Raw genomic sequence first — 22644 nt, 5'->3', positions numbered from 1 at the left:
CTTTATTTCTCCTTATAACACTCATCACCATCTGCCATGCTACATGTTTTCTTACTGATTTGTTTATTGTTTGTACCCCCAGCATCTAGAATAGTGCCAGGCACATAGTAGGCACTGTGGTAGGTGCTGTGCTTTGCCACTCAGATTCGTCTTCAGGAGTGAAGACTACTGCCAAAAGACAGCTCTCATGGGAGGTTGACTATAGCTTAGAAAATTGCACGAGGTCACCTCTTCTTCCCACCCTCAAAGATTGACCAGTGCAGGGGTATAAAGGCCTGGATGCCTTGCTCCGCCTTGGGACAACTCTGAAGGGCCGCCTAAGTTCCAGACCTTTCCATGGGGTTGGCTAAAGCCTTCCTTGAGACTATATCAGAGCTCCACTTTACCTTCTGCCCAGTTCTGCTTCCTTCCACTCCTTTCCACAGGTGTGGATTTCAGGAACACTCTTTATTTGACATGCTGTCTGCTAAGCTCTGTCTCATAGTCTGCTTTCTGGGGAACCCCACCTGAGATGGGGTCAGGAGTAGCAGTGAGAAGATAGATGCTTAAATGGAATTTTGGAAGCAAACCACCTGCCAACCGACAGGGAATGAGGACTCCAACATGGATGGTATGTGGTATGTCTCTCACACTAGGTAGCAGTGCAATTGTTAAAACTTTTATTGATGGTAAATCAGGATGGTATACTAGTGAAAAATAAATGCATTAATTGGCACATTGTATAGGCATTTGAGAAGTATGGGAGCAATCATATCTATAAGGACTTGGGAATTGAGTGGTAATTATTGCTAAGCTCAATTAACACTTGGGAAAAGATTTTTTTTTTTAAATGCTGAGGGCAATTATTCAGCAATTAAAAGTCAAGTTTGAAAGCCAAGGGGCCTCCTTGGTAGCATATAAAGAATCTCCCATTTCTTGCAGTGGAACAGTATAAAAAGCTGAGCAACAGGATTAAGACTTAATTGTAAAAGCAGACAAGCTCCAATGAATATAAACTCCCAACCAAGCGTGGTCTTCTATCCCAAGGTCAGGACTTTCACTGTTAGAGAATGGACCCTGACACATGGGATGGGACTTCTAGGTTAATGCACCTGAAATCTTAATCCTTAGCTTCAGTGTGTTCTGGTAAAGGTCTAACAATTGGCTCTCCAATATATTTCTTGGACACACTTTTAAGGTTATTGCTCGTCATTATTATTTTCTCCATCACTTTTTCTGTCTGGACAACCAAGAAAACAATAAATTAAGCCCTGATTCTCTCATTTCTATGGGATAAATACTTCCACCATGGCCACTTTCAGTGTGACATCACTGAACATGGAGTTGAGAAAAGCTGTTCATTAGCATCCCATTACATATATTTCTGCCATACATATACAATAGATGTAAATAACCTCAAGAGCATAAATAACAGTAAAATCACTAGGAATTGATGAGTTTTGAGCATTTATCACCTTTGTTTTATGTTTAATTTAACTGTAAGTTTTTAAAATCTTGTTAATAATAATGCGTGTTTTTACAACTGGTTCACAAAATTCCTGAAAATTGGACAATCGGCTCTTGAGAGCAGGAGCAAAGTGGTGTAGAATTTTAACTCGATTGAATTGCATCAAAGGATCTGGTATTAAATCAAGTCTTCAAAACTTACTAGGATCTAACACATTAAGACTATGCATTTTCTTTATATAGTTAATGAATCCATGAATGAGAATGGTTGATTATAAATTGACTAATCCCTTAGGCTATCATTTTGCCAACTTTAGTTGGGAAATAACTGAGTTTTAAACTGTACATACATTTTTAAGAATCTGTCATCTTTTTACATATGCAAGAATCAATTCAATTCCCTTAAACAAAAGAACACAACAATTATTCTCTTTTCACCTAAATTTTGCCAACAGCAATGACTTCTCAGCAACAGAATCCCTGCAGTTGTTTAGGGATTATTTTACAATGTGACAAAAGATTGCAATATAAAATTTGTTCCAATAACATTCTTAAAATGTTTGCCTGCTAGAGAAAGGACTTTTCTTTAAAGTACTATGGATTTTCTCTTAACATGTTTTAGTTTAAACCTCCTGTTTCAGCTTAATGGAGCTGGCCCTAAATAGAGGGATGAAGCCAGGAAATCTGGTATAAGACAGAAACTAGTGTGACCATACCCTTAGGTTGCAAAAATAAATCTTCAACAATGAAAACTCTGAAGTTATTTATTATTGTCCTATGTTTTATTTGAACATTTCTTCACTGATCTATAGAATTGTGTAATCATTCATTCATTCATTCATTCATTCCTTTAATGAGGATATTTGTAGAATGCTCACTTTGTGCAAGGTACTATTATTATCCAGAGTCAACCTAAATAAAGAGGTAAACGGAGGCAAGCTCGAATAACCAGACATCAAATTTATTTGGCAATAGCAGAGGAAATGCAATTCAGGAAATGCCAACTACAACAAGCTGCAGGTGAGTCCGTGGAAGGTTTGGGGTGGCCTCTATCCGTGAGTGAGGAGCGCAAAGAGGGTGCATCCAGACAGAGTCCAAGTGGTAAGTTCATTCGCTTGAGGATGGGGAGAGATGCTTGGCGGACGTTCCTTGGTCAGAAGAGAAGTTCTGGTTTTCTGTCAGTCAGGCATTCACAAGAAATCAGTCTCTCAATTCCTAAGTTTCATTTTCCTGAGGGCACATGCGTGAGATTCTTCTTTTTATATCCTCTGGTTCCATTTTAGATTGAAATCCTTTCACATTAGAAATACAGTGTCTACTTTGTGGCTTTCCAGAGCAGAGCTTTCAGCTCTCACAAACAGGGTAAAAACTACTGAGCTGTAGCCCATTTTCCACTTTGTAAGGAAGGTGAACACCTCCTGAATGAAGCTGTTCTAGTGGCCTGTGGTCCTATCAGAGCTGGACGAGAAGGAGGCTTGAGGTCAACCTCACCAGTGGGGTAAGTTCGCATTTCCAAAGAATTTCTTTACCATCCTGCTATCCTCTTCTTCCCAGCACCAGGGAGTCTTCAAGAAGGTGCTCTGAATAGCAAGTTTAGGGAAAGAAAGTGAAGGAGGGAAGGTTCCACTGGGGCTGTTTTTCCTGGGTGAAGAGGTGATGTTGGCTAGCCCGAGTGTGAAGTGAAAAATTATGAAACGCAAGTGTAAACAAGATGTAATAGTGAGACAGCTTCCCTAGTTTTTCAGAGGTAACATTTCATGCTACAGTTTTATTCTATTTAAAAATTTTTAATTGAGGTACAATAATTGACATATAACGTATTCATTTCAGGTATACAATGTTATGATTCGATACTTGCATAGACTACAAAATGATCACCACAGTAAGTCTAGTTAGCATCAGTTACCTTACATAGTTAAAAAAAATTTCTTGTGATGAGAACTTTTAAGATTTACACTCTTGGCAACTTTCAAATATGCAATAGAGTATTACTAACTACAGTCACCATGCTGTATGTTACATCGCCATGACTTATTTATTTTATAACTGGAAGTTTGTGGCTTTTGATCCCTTTCACCCATTTTACTCCCCCACCCCCAAGTCCACTACCACCGCCGGCCTCCGGCGACCACCAATCTGTTTTCTGTGTCTATGAGTTCAGTTTTTGAGTTTTTTTTTAGATTCCACATATAAGTGAGACCATATGGTATTTGTCTTTCTCTGTCTGACTTATTTCACTTAGCATAATGCCCTCAAGGTCCATCCATGTTGGCACAAATGGAAAGATTTCATTCTTTTTTATGGCTGAATAACATTCCATTGTGTATATGTGTGTATATATAGTGTGTGTATAGATACATATTATTTTCTTTAACCATTGATTTGTCAGTAAACGCTTAGGTTGTTTCCATATCTTAGCTATTGTAAATAATTCTGCAATGAACATGAGGGCACATGTATCTTCTTGAATTAGTGTTTTTCTTTTCTTTGGATAAATACCCAGAAGTAGGAGAATTGCTGGATCATATGGTAGTTCTATTTTTAATTTTTTGAGGTATCGCCATACTGTTTTCCACAGTGACTGCAGTAATTTACATCCTCCCCAACAGTGCACAAGGGTTCCCTTTTCTCCACATCCTTGACAGCACATGTTATTTCTTGTCTTTTTGACAATAGCTGTTCTATTTGCATTTCCCTGATGAGCGTCTTTTCATGGCCAGCTGTATGTCTTTGGAAAAATGTCTATTCAGATCTTTTGCCCATTTTTCAGTCTGATTGTCTTCTTGCTATTGAGTTGTATGAATTCTTCATATACTTTGGACTTTTAAATATATATATTAAATTTACAAAATGTCAAACATCGTCTTTTTCTAGTGTTTACAAAATCTACTACAAATCTAAAAATACTAATGAATATAATGAGTCTTGGGCTAATAGAGTCATTGACTTTCTCCAGTATTATGAGTGATTAAAAACTGATTTTATTAAACTAAGCAAGAAGTAAAAGGAAAGAAATGTTAAGAGCTAATATTTCCTATTGCCAACATCACACCCAGTTAAGACCCTTTGCAGTTGCTATTCCCTCTGCCTGTAGTACTTTTGCCCCAGATCATCTTTGCACAATTAGCTCCATTTAGGTCGCAGTCCAAAGGGTACTTTTCAGAGAGGCCTTCCCTGACAACCTGATAGAAAGTAGCTTCATGCTCCATCATAGCACCCTTCTTTAATTTATTTGTAGCAATTAGGTTTTTCCAGGATGGATTTGTTCATTTTATTTGTTTGCTGGCTGATTTTTCTGTCTTTTCTCTCAACCAACTGGAAAGAAGGCAGAGCCCTTGTCTACTTTGTTCACTGCTACTTCCTTCGTGCTTGTCTGGCACATAATAAGAGCTCTGTGATTAGTTTTTGAACAAATATATAAGTGAATGGGCATATTTAACTGCTTTGGGGTTCTGTGGTATATTCTTCATTGGGAGTCTCACGGTGGATTCTAACATCTAGATGATGTATGCTTGGCTTATGTACTTAACATTTTGAATGCTGAGCCAGCTATTTACTGATTGTCATTGTCCATTTAAAAACATTAAGGGGGCCCAGGCACGGAGCCGGGCCGCAGGGAATGTCCCGGGACAAGTTCGGGGAGACGCCGGCTGTACTCGGCCCGGCTCGGCTCTGCTGCTCCCTTTAGGGCCCGAGGCTCGCAGCGCTCCCAAATGGCCGAGGAGTCCTACAAAGCCGTGAAGTATACACGGCTGGAAGAGATCCAGAAACACAACCACAGCAAGAGCACCTGGCTGATCCTGCATTACAAGGTGTACGCTTTGAGCAAATTTTTGAGATGCTTGAGAATTGTCCAAAATTGTCCAAAATTATCACCGGGGAGCTGCATCTGGATGACAGGTCAAAGATAACCAAGCCTTCGGAAACTCTTATTACTACTATGGATTCTAATTCCAGCTGGTGGACCAATTGGGTGATCCCAGCTATCTCAGCACTGGTTATAGCCCTGATGTATCACTTCTACACATTGGAACACTAAACATGTTCTCAGAGGCCAGTGGAAGAAAAGACTGCTTTGGTCCGGGGAGAAAGAAGCCACCGTTAACTGCTTCAACTGAACCCTTCACCTGAAAATGATTTGAATACACCTGTTTTCCTTTCCTCCTACATTAGACACAAAACAAACCAAAAACAACTATTCTTTCTACTCCTGAACTTTTAGAGTGTGCCTTTTTTATCCATCAGCTTTGTTTTGATGTTCCACCACTATGTCATTTGCTTATTGTGGGCACAATCTTTTAAAACATACCACCATGTTTGGCTGTCTATTTGATATGTAATTGTTTTTAATGTTTGGAATCTGATTGTTTGGCGGTCATTTAATGTGTTAATCTTTCAGATCCAAGTTGTCTGTCTGATGTGAGCAGGGGCGTCCTTGGATCTCTTCTTGTGCTGCTTCATCTAATTGAATAATAAGGTATTGCATGTTTCCAGTGTCATTTTTTTTGTTGTTTTTTGTTTTCCAAGGAAATTAAGGAAGGCCCAGAAATAATAGCTTAAAGATTTCTAGTAATTGTTCTACTTGAACAATCATATAGATGATAAAAAGAGAAAGTGGCCTGCAAGACCTAGAAAAGATACTCCATCTTTTCTTTGATTAAAAACACCAGCAACATCAACAAAAGCCTGTGAACCATGAGAGAACATTACCACTGTCCCTTCTCTCAGCTTAAACATGTCATTCTGAAGAGATTCTCAGTTATACAGTTTCTCAGGTTTTACAGACTCCTCCTTCAGAGCTGAAAACTGTTTACATGCTCCTATAAAGAAATGTTGATTCCCTAATTTGTAAAAAACACATATTTGAAAGAGATTGTGGGACATTTGGAATCTGATTTTTGAAGAAATTTAGCTCTGGTGTTGGGCCATGAAGAACTTTGGTGTGGACTGATTCAGTGGACTGGTTCAGTCATCCCTTATTTGTTTATTATTCTCTGCCCAGTGCTTTTTTCTTTAAATGTCGAAACTTGAGAGATGAATTTATAGACTTGAAGTACTTTGTAGTTAGCTATGATTGTCCATTGGCCTGCTAGCCAACTGATGAGCCATGGAGTTATTCAGAAATAACTAAACACATTGGAAAGGAATGTGTTTAAATTACAGAGCATAGATTTTTATAATCAATGACATGTATCACCCTCTGCCTTTTTTGTCACTGGAAGTTAGAGCGAATGTAGGAGGGCAGTGGGGCAGCTGACTCTATCACATGGGAAAGTACCTTGCAGAGGAATCCTTTGTTTAGATTTTAATAAACATAAGCCTGGAACAAAAAAAAAATTTTTTAAATAGAAAAATCAAAACATTAAGGGATTTTTACTACGATCAGGTTTGTTTTAAACTTTTATAGGTCAAGATTTTCACTGAATAGTGCCTGTCTCTTCAAAATATCTATAGACTTTGTATCTTCCGTCTTATAGTGTTATCACTTTATTTGGACTGATAATTTGAAATTAGAAACTTTGTTTTACATAGCTGTTTATCTTGTATATAGCTTGGGTTTCATATGTATGGACTGTGTAAATGATAAGAGATATATAAGTGATCATGAGACATATGACTTAAGCCTACAGGGATATGTTACTTTTGCATCCAAATAAATGAGTTTGGGCTAAGAGGTCCAGTAAGTGACTAAAACTTAGTCTAATCTAAAATAGACAAGTTATAATTAATAATATCACTTGTAAAGCTGCTTGAATTAGGCATGTCTTGCTTCACAGTTATTATACCACTGTGATATCTCAAACAGCAGACTCTATACGCCCATATTAGCAGAAAGTTTAGTGTTCGCTGGGTTGCCCACATTGGATATTTCTAAAAACCCTGGAGGAAAACTCTTATTTCACACAATTCTCTCTCATTGTTGCTTGTCTTCATGGCCAGGCATCTTATTGCAGACGAATTCTACAATCATTCCGAAACTAGATTGTCTATCCAACGTTCCTGACTCTGCTTTGCTCATGGGCCTGTCTTAATTTCCCCAACCCAGTTACTATCAAGCAGTAACATTTAAGGGACTCTGCCAAGGAACTTGGGTATCACAAAATGGTCACAGCCAACTCTCTCATTAATTCCCCCCTGTTCTTGCATTGTGAAGATTGTTTATCTTCTGCTCTCCTTTCCCTGGTCCAGCAAGTGGAACTCCAAATCCCAAATCCCTCACTCAGTTTCGATTGATATCTTTATGGAGATATCTGATAGATTGAATTATTGGACCCAATTCTTCACCACTTCTTGTATCTACACCCTCTGCCTTATAGCTTTATATTCTCTCCTACTAAAGTCTCTGCCTCTTGACTTTGACTCGGACATGTGTTTTGCTTTGGGTTGTAGGATGTTAGCAGCTGCAATGCAAAAATTAGCTTGAAAAGTATTTATGTTGGGCTTCGCCCTTGTGCCTTTGCCATCACCATGAGAAGAATGTGTCCTGAAGAGCCCAATGGGACCAAGGAGGATGAAAGACATGAGGGAAAGACCCAGATTTGCAGATCTGCAATGTGAAGCAAAACCAACCCAGGTGACTCACAGATCTGTGAAAATAAAGAACTTTTGTTTCAGTCACTGTGTTTTGAGGTTGTTTGTTATGCACCATTATTGTGGCAAAAGCTAATTTATACAAGATGTAAGTCTTGCCATGGTAAAGTCAAATATTGACATCTTTGTGCAAAGTAGTTTGGCTACTTATGGCCCCTAGTGTCCCCATTCCAGAGTAGCGTTTTGGCTTTACTTTTGCATAATCAAAATGCATGTTAGAATTCTTTCTCAAAATAAAAAGTTTTCCTATAAAAGTGAAGAAAACCAAAAACTACTTTTAAATGGCCACTTTTCCATCTCTGAAAAAAAAATTAAAAGCCTTGCTGAACTCTATGCTCCAGATGAAAACCCAGATTTGTCAAAAAGGTTCAGAGAAGAAGTGGTATTGGTGATGATTCTGAAAGACTGGATAGGATTTGAGTTGACAGATAAGAGATGGGAATATATTTTAAGTAAGGAGTGAAATGAACAAAATGTGATGACTAGAAAGCATGAAACTCATTCAGAACCACTTAAATCATAATTTACTTTACAAACATTTATAAATATAATTTTTAAAAAACCTTAAGTTGTGAAAAATGAAGGTAATCTATTATTGAACTCAAAGACCAATGAATACTAATAGAACTTCTTCAGGGTATTGAAGAAAGTACAAGTACAGTGAAGATTTGCCAAAAAAAAAAAAGAGCTATTTTAATCAGTATGTTGAAGACGTTAAGTAGACACATTCCAATGCCAATTCTACTACTACTTTAATCCTATTGTCCCCAATTCTCCTAGAAATTCCATTGAGATTTGCTTTGATTTATATCAGCATTCTGTATGTCATTATTTCTTGTTTCTCAGACTTAGCTTGAAGCATATTTGAATCACATGGGTTCAATATATTCCATCTACCATTTGTCTTTAGGCCCTAATACCTTGGTTTGCATGTAGCAGGTGCTCAAAATAGTTTCTGTTATTTTTAATTAATACTTATATTATTAGCAATAGCTAATCACATTGATTCATCATCTCAGTGGCTCTGTGAGGTGGGTACCAAATTTAAGTCAATATTTTTGGTTGAAGAAACTGAGTCATAAAGAGATTAAATGATTAAGAGATGAAGTACCAAGTCACACTGGGAGTAAGTGGCAACACCATGACTCAAGTTCAGATCTGCCTAACACCAACACCAAGCTATTTTGAGTTGAACTGATGCACATGGTTTGAAAGACCATATGGAAACTACTGTATACAAGCCATGGCCAAATATCATTGCAATACAAAGAGATGTGTTATACATTATATAAATGTATGTTTGTGAATGTGTATATACAGGGTGATTTGCCTTTCTCACTTCCTGATGATAAAACTTGAAGAATAATTGTTTCTGTGACACATGAACTGCAAATGTATTTTTTTCATTTTGCAGACCCTGGAATGCTCATTTACCTCTCTTCAGCTTGGGAGTTACAATGCGTTCATAGCTAGCAAGAGTGAGCTACTGCTGCCTTAGACTCAGTGCTTAAAGAATCTCATAAAAAATTGAAATTCCTACCTTTATTCAAGCTTGTCAGGAAATCTCCCTATAGCCCTTTGTATTTGAAAATGCATTATAGTTTTTTTAAAGCACGTGGGAAACGGTTTTACATTTTTTCAGTTGCACATAAAATCACTTTATGAGCTGCCAAATGAAAACTGAGAAAGCTCAGTGAATGGGGATGCCTCCTTCAAAATCTCCTATGTGAACTGGAGGTGCCATGTTCTCTGCTTACATGGCTAATATGGTTACTTTATCTCTTCATTTCACCCCTAACTAGAAATTAGGAATTCTTTAAGACATACCCATTAGTTAAAGTGAGACATAACCAGTGCTTACTAGCAGAAAGGAGACAATGAATATCCCTCCAAAAGCTATTCTCACACAGGAAGGGTTGAGAACTGAAATGGAGCTGTATTGGAGCCAAGGTTTTTTATGCTATTAAAATTAGTCTGGTATTAATCTAAACTAGACTATTTTAAGTTAAGATGTTTATTGTAATCCCCAGGACAACCACTAAGAAACTAACTCCAAAAATACAGTAAAATAGACAACAATGGCACACTAAAAAATATCTATTTAACACAAAAGAAAGCAGTGACAGATCAACCAAAGAATAAAAAAGATAAGACATAGAAAACAAATAGAAAACGGCAGCTCTAAATCCTAACTTGTCAGTAATTACATTAAATACAAATGGATTAAACACGTCAATTAAAAGCTAGAGGTAGTAAGCTTTGCGCAGTGGCAGTATCGTAGCCAATGAGGTTTATCTGAGGCGCAATTATTGCTAATTGAAAAGCTAGAGATAGGAGTGAAGTAAGTCAGAAAGAGAAAAACAAATACCGTATGCTAACACATATATATGGAATCTAGGGGAAAAAAATGGTTCTGAAGAACCTAGGGGCAGGACAGGAATAAAGATGCAGACGTAGAGAATGGACTTGAGGACATGGGGAGTGGGAAGGGTAAGCTGGGACGAAGTGAGAGAGTGGCATGGGCATATATACACTACCAAATGTAAAATAGATAGCTAGTGGGAAGCAGCCTCAAAGCACAGGGAGATCAGCTCGGTGCTTTTTGACCACCTAGAGGGGTGAGATTGGGAGGGAGACGTAAGAGGGAGGAGATATGGGGATATATGTATATGTATAGCTGATTCACTTTGTTATAAAGCAGAAACTAACACACCATTGTAAAGCAATTATACTCCAATGAAGATGTAAAAGAAAAAAAAAGCTAGAAGTAGAACAGATTTAAAAAAATAATCCAACTGCTTGGTGCCTACAGAAGACACACTTTATACTCAAGGATACAAACAGATTGGATGGAAAAACTACACCATGCAAGCAATAACCAATAGAAAGCTGGAGTGGCTATATTAACATCAGAAAGAAAAAATAGACTTTAAGACAAAATCTGTTACTAGACATAAAAAATATTATAAAAGTTTCAATCTATGGTCAATCTGTCAGGAAGACATAACAATTATAAACATATATGCATCTGACAACAGAACCCAAAGCACATAAGCAAAAATGGACAGAACTGAAGGGAGATAGACAATTCAGCAATCATAGTTGGGGAGGCCTCAACATCCCATTTCCAGTGAAGGACAGAATAGGCAGAGGGTCAATACGAAAATGTAAGACTTGACCAACACTATAAACCAACTAACTAGACCTATCAGACATATATAGAACATTCCAATCAACAGCAGCAAAATACACATTCTTCTCAAAGTCACATGGAACAGTCTCCAGGATAGACCACATGTTAGCCATAAACAAGTCTCAGTACATTAAAGAAGACTGAACTCATACAAAGTATATTCTCTGACTGCAATGGAATTAAATTAGAAAAAAATACTAGGAGGAAATTTAGAAAATTCACAATTATATGGAAAATTTTAAAAACACACTCCTAAAAAACCAATGGGTCAAAGGTGAAATCATAAGGGAAAGTAGAAACTACTTTGATAAAGTATACATCATGTTGAAAACTATGGGATACAGCTAAGTCAGTGCTTAGAGGAAAATTTATAGCTCTAAGGACTTATATTTAAAAAGAAAGATCTCAAATCAATAGCTAAACTTCCACCTTAGGAAACTAGAAACAGAAGAGTAAACCCAAAACAAGCAGAAGGAAGAAAGAAAAAGAAGACGATTTTTCAAATGTAAAGAGAATTAGTGATTTTTCTACAAACTCTTAGTGAAATTTTTCATTTCAAGAGCTAACTGTAATTTATAAGTACAGAGATTATTATAAATTTTATTTAATGATTATAAAAGTAATACTTGAAGATTGCCTAGAAGTATTTAAAATATCACAACCTAGAGTCACTCATCATTACCATTTTGGTACATTCCCTTCCAACCTTTATTCTAGGCCCAATGAATAAAACCTATATAGTGGACAGGGTATATATACATGTCTCTCTATATTTTTTCACTCAATAGTTAATTGTAAATTTCCCTGGTTATTAATATTTCTTTGAGATAATTTCAATGGCTGTATAATAATGTCCCCTGCACATACAACATAATTTATTGAACCATTTCTATATTTTTGGACATTTAGATTGCTTTTAATTTTTTTTCTTAGAATAAAGGTCTACATGTGGGATTACTAGGTCAAAGATTAAACTTTTTTAAAGCTTTTAACTATTGTGATTTGCTTTTAGAAAGAACATACCAATTTACATTACCACTAGCAGTGTACTAGAATACCTGTGGAGATAATATTTTCTGAATCCAAGTTTAGTCACACAATTTGACAAGTACTAATATATTTACAGAATCAAAAATTTTAAATGTTTAAAGTCAAGGTCATTCCAGAAAATTTAGGGCATGATTTTAAAAATCAATAAAGTAATTATTGCTTTCCTTTTCACAGATGACCAAAATACTACTAAATTGAGTTAAAATGTTTTGCTATATCTACTTATTAAATCTAGAGGTGGAATTTAGAGTCTTTGTGTTCAACCCCCTAAATTTACAGACCAGTGAACTCAAGCCTTGTGAGTAGCGTACATCTTGTAGCTATGTTCATGACTTAGCCAAAGGCCAGTGCACTTTGATTTTAAACAATATTTTTTAAAAATACAAGTAAATGTGAATACACTCCTGTGAAAATTCAAACATTACAGAGATAAATATAGATATCCCTATCGTTCATCTATCATCTATCTATCATCTATCTGCTTATCAAGAGAGATAAAGTGAATATCCCCTCCATCCTCTATCCTCAATTTCACTCTGCTTCTCAAAGGTTTAGTGAGGATACTTCCAGACATTTTAAAAATTCTTAAACTATAAGTTTCCATTTAAATGTTTATTTTAGTATATCTTCAACTTGTGTTTTGGTTTTTTTTTTCGTTTCTTTTTTTCACTTAACCATATGTTCTGGAGATATTTTCATATCAGCACATAGAGATCTGCCTGTATTTGTATTTTTAACTGCTACCTGCTAACACAGACATAATTTACTTAAAAATCCTTTTTTGAGGTGTATTTCATTTGTTTTAATCTCTTGCTTTCATAAATGATGCTGTAATGAACGTCTCTGGACATACACTTCCATACAAATGTGCAAGTTTTCTGTAGGATAGATAATCAAAGGTCAAATTTCTGCATTAGTAGGTTTGCATACACAGTTGTCCCTCAGTATCCATGGGGGATTTGCTCCAGGACCCATCAGGATGCCAAAATTTGTGGATGCTCAAGTCCCTTATAAAAAATGGTGTAGTATTTGAATATAACATAGGCATATCCTCCCATATACTTTAAATCGCCTCTAGTTTACTTATAACACCTAATACAATGTAAATGGTATGTATATAGTTGTAAATACAATGTACATGCTATATAAATAGTTGCCAGTGTGGCAAAGTCAAATTTTGCTTTTTGGAATTTTCTGAAATTAAAATTTTTTTCCGCATATTTTCAATTCGAGGTTGGTTGAATTTACAGATGCAGAAATCTGTGAATACGGAGGGCTGATTGTACTTCCGAACTCTCCTTCAAATAGACTAGACTATCACCATTAATATGATAGGCAGAATATGCTCCCTCCCAAAGATGTCCACGTCCTAATTCTGAGAACCTGGGAATCTGTTACCTTATCTGGCAAAAGGGACTTTGTAGATGTGACTAAGGTTAAAGACCTTGAGATGGGGAGATTATCCTGGATTATCTGATTGGGTCCAATCCAATCACATGAATCTTTAAAAGCAGTGAATCTTTCCCAGCTGTGGTCAGAGAGAGATGTGACTACAGCAGAAGAATCATCAAAAAAAATGCAACATTGCTGTGTTTAAAGATGGAAGGAGTCCAGGTATGCTGGTTTCCTCTAGAAGCTGGAAAAAGCAAGGAAATGGATCCTCCTCAGAGGTACCAGAAAGGAATGCAGCCCCGTCTGACACCTTGATCTTAGCCCAGTGAGACTCTTATTGGACTTCTAACCAACATAAGGTAATAAATTTGTGTTGTTTTAAGCAACTAAGTTTGTGGCAATTTGTAACTGCAGCAATAGAAAAAATATGTAATTTAAGAGAATATCCATTCCTTGAAATCCTCAACATTAGGTATTTATCATTGTTTTTAACTTTTGCAAGTCTGATAATCAAAAATGGTGAGCCATTATTGGTTTCATTTGAATTTCCCTGATTCCTGATGAGGCTCAGCTTCTTTTCATAAATTCTTAACCTTTTGAATTTCTTTTGTGACTTGGCAGAGACTAACCTAGTATCATTCTTCTTTTGGATTGTTTGGCATTTCTGATTGATGGGTAGAGTCTCTTTTATATTTTTACATTCTGATATTAGTATTTTATAGCCTTTGCTTGTTACATATGTGCCAAATATTGTTTCCCAATTTGTCACTTTACTTGATCGGAGTTGCTTGACCTGCCTCACAATTTCCTAGCTCATCACTCAGTGCTGTCTGTGGGTAAACACTGCCTGCAAGTGCCATACACTAGTTATTGAAATGGGAACCATCTGTGCTGGTGGACTCTCCCAAGGCTGAATAGATAAAAATACTGCCTAACTCTGTGGAGGAGAATTTTACTTGTCTGTTTGTTTATTTGTTCATCTGTCTGTTAATGGAAAGGTAGAACATAATGGTGAAGGTTGCTCTCTTAAGGAAAGAATCCACAAATCCTATAAAATCAATGAACTAAAGTTGACAGATTGATTCAGATGATAAGACTTTTTTCCCTTCAGATACTACATGACCTATTGTACTGAACAGTTGAGCCCTTGGCCAACATGTGTTTAAAGCCAGCCCTATTCTGTTCTCACTCTATTCTGTTCTCACTAAATCAAAACTTTACAAAGGAAATGTCTTGGGAACCTAGGAGAGTCAGTTACATTTAAAACACAATACATGACTAAAAAGATTAAAAACTAAAGCTAATATTTACTTATGGATTACTATGTGCTAAGCTTCTCACTGAATCCTCACAGCAATTCCATAAGAGGGGTATGGTTATCCAGTTAAATAGATGAGAGAACTGAGGCTCAGAGAGGCAAGCAACTTGCCCAAGATGGCATTAAATTATAGAACCTGAACCAGATCTGACTCAAAAGTCTTAACCACTATAACTATGCCAGAAATCACACCTGGTATCAGACATCACATCTGATATCAGACGTCACATCTGAGTCTTAACTATCCTACAGTAAAAACTTTCCAGTAATCTGAATTAGTAAAACATTCTGAATTACACTTTGTTTAATTACTCGAGGATATACACAGAAATGAGGAACCAGGCTATAGTGTCCAGCAGAAGAGGATTTTAAAAAAAATACTTGATTGAATAGACAGCAGTGATTTATCATTAGTCACTGGCTTATCAGTTGATTACCTGTTGATGGATGTTTCTGAAATAGTGAAGGGTGCTTGAAAAGTAGCTTTCCCCTTTCCTCTGCAATCTTATTTACCCTATAATTTGCAAAGTAAATCTTTTATTCAAAGGTAGTAAATACAGGAACTTCATTATAGCTCCTGTCTGATTTATCTCAAATGCAGGATTTGTGAATGGTTTAACTCTTAGGTCTTGCATTCCTGATTCCTGGTTTCTCTTTGACGGACCTACTGGGAGGTGGCAGTGGGGGCTGATGGGGAGAAGGCAGTCAGCAGCAAGTGCGACAGACAGAGTGCACTGACTGCTTTCTGGAGAGAAAGATCCATTCTGGGGCATTTACCATTTACCAAAGATCCATTCTGGGGCATTTACCGCCCGTTCAGAAGCTGTCAGAAAGCCTGGGGCTGGCCTTACCCTCCAGTCCTCCTGCCCTGAGGGGCTCCAGGACGAGCTCACACAGAGCCACTTCAGCACGCACCCCGGCCTCTACATTCCCTTCACTTATCTCACAAAATATAAGCGTCTCTGCTCCCAGAAAAGGTTGAATCAGCCTCTTCAGTAAAAATTCCTTTCCCGGTATCTTTCCAGAAGAAATTAACTACTTTGTTGCCAAGAAAGACCTATGCCACATTTTCACAAAATAATGGAAAAATGTGCCTCTGTGTGTGTGTGTCTTCGTTCTTTTAAATCTTGAAAAGGGCACCTGATTAGAGGTGAGATAGGACTACTGGTTTGCTGTTTGTTTTTTATACCATTTTCTGGAGTCCCAACCTTTGCATTTTTCAATTACAATAATAACCCACTTCCTAATGTTATTGTTATTAAAGATATCCAGTGTGTAGTAGATACTGGTTGTTTAGTAGAAGTCCTCCCTGTGGGGAACCATTGGCCCCCAGTCTGAGCCCACACTTGTGCTCCCAATGCTCCCAGAGATGGAATCAGGAGCTTCACCTGCCGCTGAGAATGAGCCCTGGCCCCCCGACCCAAGTCATTGCTTCAGGAAAAGGCTTGATCCCTAACAGGAGTGGGACGGAAATGTCAGAGTCCTATCTGTGGTTCCTGCGGGATGTGGCAAGAAATTCTCTTACTCTGAAGTTAGATTACCAGTGGCCATATTTTTGAGCTGCATGAGGGAGGAGGCTGTCTAGGATGAAAAAGAATGAGGACGAAACACGGAGGGAGGCAGAATCAGTGGGAGACAATGAGAACATTGCCTGAGCCCCCAGATCCAGCTACCTCTTGGGCCAACTGTACCTGTTGGGTTCCCAGTGATGGGAGCCAAAGAATTCCTTCTGGCTTATGCTAGTTCCTCCTCATTCTGTCACTTTTAACTAAGGAGTCCGAGTAAAGCTTTCTTCCGTGTATATTCAAATACCTATTTCTCCCTTCCCCACTTTTACAAAGTAGGATCAGCCTACACATCTTTACAATTTGCTTTTTCACTTAATGCGTCATTGACATCATTGACACTTTTCCAGGTGGTATATATAGAGCAACTTCATTCTTCTGAGAACAGCAGAGCATGCCATACAAATGCATCATCCCTCTATTTATTTTTACACTATTCATTGGTGAGTGGACATTTTGTTGGTTTCTCAGTTTTTGATATTCAACCCAGCCTGCAATGTATGCCTTAATAAAAACATCTTCAGGCACTTGGGTAGGTATTTTTATAAGATAAATTCATGGCAATGGCATTTCTGGGTCAATCATTTCATGGAATTTTTCATAGAAATTACCAAATTGCCCTCCAAGAAAGTTGTGTCAATACTAGGCTCACAGCAACAGCATACATGAAAGGGGCCCTTTTTCCACACCCTCACCAAGGTGTGGGGTATTATTACTCTTTTCAAATTTTTGGCAATCTCTGACATAAATACATATCTCATTTTTTTCAGATATGATCTTTAAATGTTAGTCGGTTGAGACCCTTTCCTTCTGCTTAATGGTTATGTGTGTTTATCTGGGACTTGTATGTACCCCTTGCCTAATTTCTGCTGGGGTCTTCATGTTTTCCCTGGATCCATGACAGCTCATCATATATTAAGTGTATCAATCAAGCTCTTAATATAGCTTGCCACTTTTTTCTAATTTGTCTCAGTTTTTAAAATTCTAATTTATGATGTCTTCTGTCAGGCAAAATTTTTAATTTTCACATAGCCAAATATATAAATATTTTCCTTTTTTATTCATTAAAAAAACTCTCAATAATGTTGTGAATCTACTCCTAACACTTATTCCCAAATATTTTAATAGCCACCTATAATGAATTCAATTTTGTTGGATAGAAGATTGTGTGTTAACACTTTCAGGCTATTAGATGTAATTAGTAATAATTTTGTGAGGAAATTACTATATGTCTCACGCTGGCCTCTCAGTGTTGTGGCCTCTCCCGTTGCGGAGCACAGGCTCTGGACGCGCAGGCTCAGCGGCCATGGCTCACGGGCCCAGCCGCTCTGCGGCATGCGGGATCCTCCTGGACCGGGGCACGAACCCGTGTCCCCTGCATCGGCAGGCAGACTCTCAACCACTGAGCCACCAGGGAAGTCCTATATGTCTCTTTTAAAACTGTTCTATTTCAATGTATGTGGTGATTTTTCACTCTGAAAAATTTGTTTGTAGCCCACCTTTCAATTAAGTAATGATGAGTAAGAGGTGAGATGAGGGCTAAGGGGTTGGGTTCTAGCCCAGCTTTGCCACCATCTTGGTGAATGACCTTGGGTGAATCATGTCAGCCCTCAGGTTTCATGTTCTCCATCTTGAAAGGACAGGGTTGGATGAAATAAGCATTGAAAACCTTTCTAGCACCAAACTTTCAAGAGTCTATTAATTCTTTGCTCGTATCTTTATTTAAATCTTGTACTAAGTGATAAATCATTTTCTAATACACAGTGAGTAGTATTCCATAGTTTTTTTTAAGAGTTTTTTTTGGGGGAGGGTGTATAAGAAGGAAATTATATTTATTAAGTGCCTATCAGGTCCTAGGCACTGTACATGTATTGTTTTATTTAGTTTCCACAATAAACTTTCGAGATGGAAGATGTAATCCCATTTTACAAATGAGGAAACCATAGTCCACTGAGGTTAAGTGATGGAACAACTGGGTAGCCTTATGCAAAAATGAAATAAAATATACCTTGACTCTTAACTGATATCACACATAAAATTTAACTCAACGTGGCTCATAGTCCTAAATGTCAGAGCTAAAACTATAAAACTTCTAGAAGAAAACATAGGAGAAAATCTTAGCGACCTTGAATTTGGTAAAGACTTTAAAACATGACACTGAAAGCACAACCCCAAAAGAAAAAAGTCAGTAAATGAGACTGTATCAAAAGTTAAAAGTTTTGCTCTTCAAACAGCATTGTTATGAAAGCCACAGCCTAGAAGAAAATATTTACAAGATACATATCTGACAAAGGAATTGTGTCTAAGCTATATAAAGAACTCATAACTAATTAACAAGATAAGCAACCCAGTGAAAATTGGTAAAATTTGAACAGACACTTCACTAAAGAAGAAATATTGATGCCAAATAAAAACATGAAAAGAAGTTCAACATCATTATCCATCAGGGGAATGCAAATCAAAACCACAATGAGAGGGCTTCCCTGGTGGCGCAGTGGTTGGGGGTCCGCCTGCCGATGCAGGGGACACGGGTTCATGCCCCGGTCTGGGAAGCTCCCACATGCCGCGGAGCGGCTGGGCCCGTGAGCCATGGCCGCTGAGCCTGTGCGTCCGGAGCCTGTGCTCCGCAACGGGAGAGGCCACAACAGTGAGAGGCCCGCGTACCGCAAAAAAAAACCCAAAACCACAATGAGATATCACTTCACACGCATTAGAAGGGTTAAAACTGAAAGAAGCTGACTGTACCAAGTACTGGGGAGGATAAGAAGGAGCCAGAAATCTCATACACTGCTGGTGGGTACAACTGCTTTGGAAAACTGTCAGTTTCTTAAAAATTTAAACATACACTTAACTACAACTCAAGGGAAAAGAAATCATATGTTTATACAAAGATTTGTACATAAATGTTCATAGCAGCTTTATGAATAAAAATTAAAAACTGTAAATATCTCAAATGAGCATCAACAGGTAAATGGATAAACAAACTCTGGTATATCCATAAAAGGAAATTAAATAAATAAATAGAAATATCTGGAATAAGTAGAATAAAAAGGGATAAATAATAATAAAAAGGAATAAAACACTGATACATACAACAACACAGATGAATCTCAGAATAATTAGGCTGAGTGAAAGAAGCCAGACAAAAGAGAGTAGATATGGAATGATTCCATTTATATAAAATCTTGTAACAGAATCTATAGTGACAGAAGGCAAATTCGTGGTTGTCTGGGGAGGGACGAATTACAGAGGGGCATGAGGAAACTTTTGGGGGTGATAGATGTATTCACAATACTGATTGTGGTGATGATTTCATGGATGTTTACATCCAACAAACATTAAACTGTATACTTAAATATATGCAGCTTTATTTAGGTCTATTTTATCCACAATAAACTTGTAAAATGGATATATTCAGAGAGAATTTCTCTGATGCATCGTAACAGATAAATTAATAATGAAGACAACTAACATCAACCGCTTTTAAATCACAGATTTTGCCAAGTTTCCAGCCTTTTTTTTTTAAAGTTTTTAATGGACAGCTTAGTTACTTATGTACACTTCTTAGTTAATCATGGCCTGTATATACCAGTGTTCCCATGTCATATATCCCTTGTCTTAAAATTTTTGATTAACCCCAGAATGACTTTCACTGCTATCACCCAAAGTAGTGAGAAATTAATTTCTTAGGCATAGAGAGGAATGTTGGGTGTGTAGGATCTTTTTTTTTTTTAATCTAGAAAATAAAAAGCGTTCTTAGGAGTCTTTGCCTAAGATGTGATCTTAGAATAATTTCACTCTGGTACTGTTTGCAAAAAAAAAAAGAAGTGTTTTCATTTTCTTGAAAAATGAAACTTCTTACCTTTGATAATCAGATTTTTTAAACATAAACATAACCTCTCCCATCCTGTTCTTGAACTGATGATTTGTAAGCAAATATCTCATAATCTTTAAGTTTAAATGAGAGCTGCCTCAAGGCAGTCATGCATGAGGACACATGTATTGTGTCTTCCACTGGTACTGCCCTTTCTCTAAACATTTTCAAAATTTCTCTTTGGTAGAGTCGTCTCTGAGCCAAAAGAAAAATTGGTCTCTTCATTATAGTTACAAATCAACCAAAATATTATTACAAAGTTTTATAACCCACTCTATCTACCAGGCCTGGTTCCACATAATTTCAGACTATTTTCAAAAATTCTCCCAAATTAATTCCCCCAAACAAAAAGTTGCAACAATATTTTAAAAAACTTCTACTCTTACTTGACTAGTAGGTTGCTTGACCAATACCCTGATGCAGGGACATGTCTTTTTATTTTCAACAATAAAGAAATAGGGCATTTTACCTTTGACATTTAAAACTGTCATTACTACGTTAGTTCTTCATGGAGGAACCAAGACTTAAAATACATATACAATAATATAATGTTAATAAAAATGACGCTGGCTACATACTACGGTCATTTTAGTTAACTGTCATAATTTAAATATTAGAAAATTAATTTTTCTTGATCAAAATTAGTGAAACCTTAAAAACGATTGTCTCAGTAGAATATCATTTAAGAGGACAATGTCATTTTCAGACATGTTCTGAAATTCTAACTCATTTTGTAGTAGAATTACAGGATAACATTTATTTTTTAACATCTTTATTGGAGTATAATTGCTTTATAATGGTGTGTTAGTTTCTGCTGTATAACAAAATGAATCAGAAATACATATACATATATCCCCATACCTCCTCCCTCTTGAGTCTCCCTCCCTCCCACCCCTCTAGGTGGACAAAAAGCACCAACCTCATCTCCCTGTGCTATGTGGCTGCTTCCCACTAGCTATCTATTTTACACTTGGTAGTGTATATATCTCCAAAAATACACTACCACTCTCTCACTTTGTCCTAGCTTACCCTTTCCCCTCCCCGTGTCCTCAAGTCCATTCGCTAGTAGGTCTGTGTCTTTATTCCCGTCTTGCACCTAGGTTCTGCATGACCTTTTTTTTTTTTTTTTAGATTCCATATATATGTGTTAGCATACGGTATTTGTTTTTCTCTTTCTGCCTTACTTCACTCTGTATGACAGACTCTAGGTCCATCCACCTCACTACAAATAACTCAATTTCATTTCCTTTTATGGCTGAGTAATATTCCATTGTATACATGTGCCACATCTTCTTTATCTATTCCTCTGTCGATGGACACTTAGGTTGCTTCCATGTCCTGGCTATTGTAAATAGAACTTCAATGAACATTGTGGTACATGACTCCTTTTGAATTATGGTTTTCTCAGGGTATATGCCCAGTAGTGGGATTGCTGGGTTGTATGGTAGTTCTACTTTTAGTTTTCTAAGGAACCTCCATACTGTTCTCCACAGTGGCTGTATCAATTTACATTCCCACCAACAGTGCAAAAGGGTTCCCTTTTCTCCACACCCTCTCCAGCATTTATTGTTTGTAGATGTTTTGATGATGGCCATTCTGACTGGTGTGAGATGATATCTCATTGTAGTTTTGATTTGCATTTCTCTAATGATTAGTGATGTTGAGCATCCTTTCATGTGTTTGTTGGCAATCTGTATATTTTCTTTGGAGAAATATCTATTTAGGTCTTCTGTCCATTTTTGGATTGGGTTGTTTGTTTTTTGATATTGAGCTGCATGAGCTGCTTATAAATTTTGGAGATGAATCCTTTGTCAGTTGCTTCATTTGCAAATATCTTCTCCCATTCAAGAGTTGTCTTTTCATCTTGTTTATGGTTTCCTTTGCTGTGCAGAAGCTTTTAAGTTTCATTAGGTCCCATTTGTTTATTTTTATTTCCGTTTCTCTCAGAGGTGGGTCAAAAAGAATCTTGCTGTGATTTATGTCATAGAGTGTTCTGCCTATGTTTTCCTCTAAGAGTTTTATAGTGTCTGGCCTTACATTTAGGTCTTTAATCCATTTTGAGTTTATTTTTGTGTATGGTGTTAGGAAGTGTTCTAATTTCATTCTTTTACATGTAGCTGTCCAGTTTTGCCAGCACCACTTATTGAAGAGGCTGTCTTTTCTCCATTGTATATTCTTGCCTCCTTTATCAAAGATAAGGTGACCATATGTGTGA

At 37.1% G+C, this 22644-nt stretch overlaps 2 pseudogenes; both read left to right on the top strand.

The window, feature by feature from the left end:
- Positions 1–5159: 5159 nt before the first annotated feature.
- Positions 5160–5485, top strand: LOC114902070 (annotated as a pseudogene).
- A 4807-nt stretch (positions 5486–10292) lies between these two features.
- Positions 10293–10452, top strand: LOC114902152 (annotated as a pseudogene).
- Positions 10453–22644: the final 12192 nt, after the last annotated feature.

This window comes from Monodon monoceros, unplaced genomic scaffold (assembly GCF_005190385.1).
Source record: "Monodon monoceros isolate NGI ecotype Baffin Bay Population unplaced genomic scaffold, NGI_Narwhal_1 Super_Scaffold_2, whole genome shotgun sequence".
In the NCBI taxonomy this organism is placed as follows: Eukaryota; Metazoa; Chordata; class Mammalia; order Artiodactyla; family Monodontidae; genus Monodon; species Monodon monoceros.
This window is presented reverse-complemented; position numbering and strand designations above follow the sequence as displayed.